Genomic DNA, 4,747 nt, shown 5'->3' with positions numbered 1-4,747 from the left:
ATTCTTGTATATAAAAAGGTAAATACTAAAACTACACATATAATGTAATTCACCATTTGTAAAATCTACAAATTATAGACGCTAATGTATACAAATAATTGGCCTATCTCTCTGATGTTGGATCCACAGGCAATTTTCATTTTCCTTATTAAATATTTTGATTTAAAAAATTTTGGGGGGTACTCCTGGATGGCTCAGTGGGTGAGCATCTGTCTTCAGTTCAGCGCATGATCCTGGAGTCCCAGGATCAAGTCCCACGTTGGGCTCCCTGCATGGGGCCTGCTTCTCTCTCTGCTTGTGTCTCTGCCTCTCCTGTGTGTCATTCGTGAATAAATAGATAAAATCTTTAAAAATTTTAAAAATAAAACTTTTTTTGAAGAATATTTATTGCTTTTATAATTAAACAATAATTGTTAAAATGGGAACTACACTATTTAAAGCACTATCTAGACACAAAAAGAAAACCTAATGAATTTGTCAAGACCCTGTATGTTTTATAGAGCCTAAAGAAGCAGGTGGCAATAAATTCTAAACTCATTTGTCTCTTGCTCTTTTGGGGGGTTTCCTTTACCAAGAGAGTAAATTTCAATTCTTCAACCCAAAGTATTAATAAACACCTGTGACAAATTCAGTCCTGGCTCTAGATATTGCTAAGAATTTCAGTAGTCTATAATTCTTGTCCTCAAGGAGTTTACAATCTTGCTTGGGAAAACAGACTTACTATTTGAAGTATTTACAGAATAATTAATGGACAATTTGTGTGGTCCTTACAGATTGCGAAGTCAGTTTCCCGAGTTTATTCCTCTTCTCATATGATGTTAAAACGCAAGAGAGTGGCAGGGATCTTGTGAATTATTTAACAAGAACAAATACAGTAAAGCCACAATTAAATTTTTTATATGGTATTCAGTACAGCTCAAATTAAGTCATTTAAAACATGGAAGTGAAATAGGTACACCGTCTATTTGATTTCAGTTTTTGGGAATTAAAATGGAAACATCCAGATTATATCACTTAGCACATGCTTAAGTATTTCAATGAAGACAAAATCAAATAAGGATTTAATCAGACTAGACACAATTTAAGCACAATCCACTGTCAAATGTTTGGTGATTTATTTGTATCCATGATAGCAATATTGTAAGCCGGTGAAAGCAATGTCTTTAATAAGTAACTCTTCTGAATCCTGCCCTCAGTCCTGTTGGTTGCATAGCATCTTCATGTGAGTTCTAACTTAAAAAGAAAATAACACAAAACAAGCTGCATAATGAAAAAAAAAATGGAGATAAAATAAAAATCAGTGGGAAAAAGGTCAATATCTGTAAGTAATTAAATATCACATTAGTTCCTTGGAATTTAGCAGGCAAGAGATCATGTTTCACTCCATTAATTTGTTCTTTTTTACTGCCCACTATAGGAAACAAAGAATGGAAACCAGTCCCCAGATTTCCATCTTAAACTCATAGCATCCTTCCCAGTGAGACAGTCTTCCGTTATCAACTGTTTTGATCAAAGATTGCAACTGCTCAGGTAATGATGTCGAGAAGAGAAGTTTCAAAATATAACCACAATAAAATTTAACTTGCGCCTGGAATAGAAACGACTGTGGGTTGACCAGTTGTATCACTTGAGTATAACACAAAAGGATTGCCTAGTGACAAGTTCAGAATAAGATAACCCACCCACGTGTTACTCTGCATAGGATTTCCAAGGGAGAAAAAAAAAAAAAAAAAAGAAAGAAAGAAAAAAAAAAGGATTTCCAAGGAAATGCTAGCACATGTATTTAGCAACTTAGAAGTACAGAAGTGCCTTTATTTACTTAGTTGTCATATTTTAATTTCAGTTTACATAGATGAAGGGAAGATTTACTACTTCAATAACTTAATAGTTGAATATTTTTCTTTTAAAAATATTTTTATTTTTCCATGTAAAAAGCACTAAGTGTAATCAACATGCACTAAAGCCTGTAACACTCATTTCACATGACCTTGAACTTACCTCTTCTCAAACAGAAGTCACCCCCTATACTAAACACTAAGTCAGTTGCTATACTAAAAGTACAGCTGAAAATTTGGGTCATTTATCTTATTTTTATTTATTTTTTTATAAATTTATTTTTTATTGGTGTTCAATTTGCCAACATAAATGGCCAACTGGATATTCCTAAGAGTGACATTAATGGATCACAAGCATTAGGTGGCTAGGCTGTCCAGAGAAAAGCTTTTCAGCTTCCTTTGTGAATCCCTCACTTTTATAAACCAGAATCCATTGTCCTTTCCTTACAGAAATGGGCCGAAGGCTCTGTCGTAGTTTAAATGAGATTTCCAAATTTTATTTTATTCCACTTATCATTTGACCAATGCCAGAACAAGCTTTAGAATAAGAGGAAAAAATGGAGTTCTAGGGATTAACCTTATGCAAATAAGCTCGAAGAGGGGGCCATGTAATGTGCACTGCAAGGTACCTGCGAATACCTAATTTTTCAGTATTGCTTTGCCTTTTACTAGTAAGAAAGTTGCTTGTAAAATAAACCACACACACTGTCGGAACTCACAATTGGAACATTTAAATGATTATTTGCTTCTCTTTCTACCAGCTTGTAAAACATTATTTTCTTATTCTTCCTTAAATAGCCTGTGCTAATTACATACCATGACCCTTGCCCTCCAAGTGCCTTCATTTATGGTAGCACATTCCTTTCCAGGGCAACACATTGGCTAGGTTTATAGGATGTTGCTACCAGGCCTTCTACCCCTGACTTCTGCATCCCTAGGTCATAAGTCTAGCTCACCACATGCAACTCGGCAAAAGAATTCATTTCTTCGTGAGAAGTACGTAACTCACCTGACTCCTAAGGAATAAATGCAAAATAATGTAACTGATATCACATGTTGGAATGTCAAGCATATTAATTAAGCAACACTTTTGTGATTTGTTTCTTCCCCCAAAGAGAGAGAGGAAAAATAACATTTTAACCTAGGGATGTGTAGCTGAATTACCAATGTGGAGCCATTTTTAGAGGGATTATATAAACAACTCTTGAGTTCACTTCCTCAACAGGCCACAGGTTGGAAGTTTAGACGGTGTTTTGAAACCTCCAATCTCAGTCTGGTATTATTCTAAGCAGGCAACCAGAAGAGAAGATGGGAGTTAGATCCCATGTCAATCTAAATGTATCCAGGTAAAATGTTTTTAAGTTGATGCTGTGCTATTCTTTCATTTTCTTCATATCTAATACAGATTTGGAACTCTTTTACTTATTATGCATTTGGCCAATTATTGAATTCAGTACCCCTCCATTTACAGTAAATATCTAAATAGTAGGATCCATTCGGACAAATAGAGATTATTATTAAAAACGAACTGTACAATTGAATTATTCAGGTACAAACTCAACATAGCTATGCAGAGGGAACATAATTTATTTTTTTGTGTGTATGTATTTATTTATTTTAAAAAGATTGATCTTAGAGAGTGAGAGAGAGCAGGCTAGGAGAGAGGCAGAGGGAGAGGGAGAGAGAAAACCCCATACGGAGACTCCCTGCTGAGTGTGAAGTCCAGCAGGAGAGCTCCTTCCTAGGACCCAGCGATCCTGACCTGAGCTGAAACCAAGAGTTGGAGCCACCCAAGTGCCTCCAGAGGGGCGTATAATTTAAACCCTTATTTCTATCACTCAAATTTTGAAAAATTATATCCTATTTGTTTACTTCCGATTAAGATATTTAAGGAAGTTGAACTGTTCAGGTAATTACTTATAGCCCTTAATACATTACCAGAAGCTGGATATATCTGTAGTATAAGCACACAGGAAAATTTAAGTCAATTGCTCAACAAATAACATTGGTACTTTCATGCGACTAAGACAGAAGCATACAGCAAAATTGGAGAGAATTTTGGCATCCTGTTGTGTTAGTATGTGCTAATAAATAAAACTATATGATGTTTGCCATTTTAATGTTTCTGTTACTGCTAATACCTCTACTGAGAGAACAAAGACATGAGAATTTACTTAAATTTAATGAAGCTGTTTTGTACAAGAAATAACACAGTTCATATAAAAGTATTTTCACTTAAGTATGTTAAAATCCAGATTAATACAAATGATAAACAAATACTTAGTAATTCATTTACAAAAAGATCTCTTATGTAAATGATTCATTTACAGAACGAGCTACTGAGTGGCTTAGTCTGTTCAGCATCCAATTTTTTTTTAAGATTTTATTAATTTATTCATGAAAGACATAGAGAGGGAAAGAGAGAGGCAGAGACATAGGCAGAGAGAGAAGCAGGCTCCCTGCAGGGAGCCTGATGTGGGACTTGATCCCGGGATGCCAGGATCAGGCCCTGAGCCCAAGGCAGACTCCCAACCTCTGAGCCACCCAAGCGTCCCAGGCGTCCAACTCTTGATTTCCTCTGAGGTCATGATCTCAGGATCATGACATGGAACCCCAGACTGGGCTACGCACTTATGGGGAGTCTGCTTGAGATTCTTTCCTTCTACCTTTTCCTCTGCACCCCTCTTCTCTCTCTCTCCCTGTCTCACACACACACCACACACACACACACACACACACACACACACACACACACACACACGCACTCTCTCTCTCTCAAATAAATAAGTTTTTTTTTAATTTTATCCATTTTTTTTAATTTTTATTTATTTATGATAGTCACAGAGAAAGAGAGAGAGAGGCAGAGACACAGGCAGAGGAAGAAGCAGGCTCCATGCACCGGGAGCCTGATG

Source organism: Vulpes lagopus, chromosome 12, assembly GCF_018345385.1.
Source record: "Vulpes lagopus strain Blue_001 chromosome 12, ASM1834538v1, whole genome shotgun sequence".
Taxonomy (NCBI): Eukaryota; Metazoa; Chordata; class Mammalia; order Carnivora; family Canidae; genus Vulpes; species Vulpes lagopus.
The sequence above is the reverse complement of the archived record's forward strand: the minus strand, read 5'-3'. Positions refer to the sequence as shown.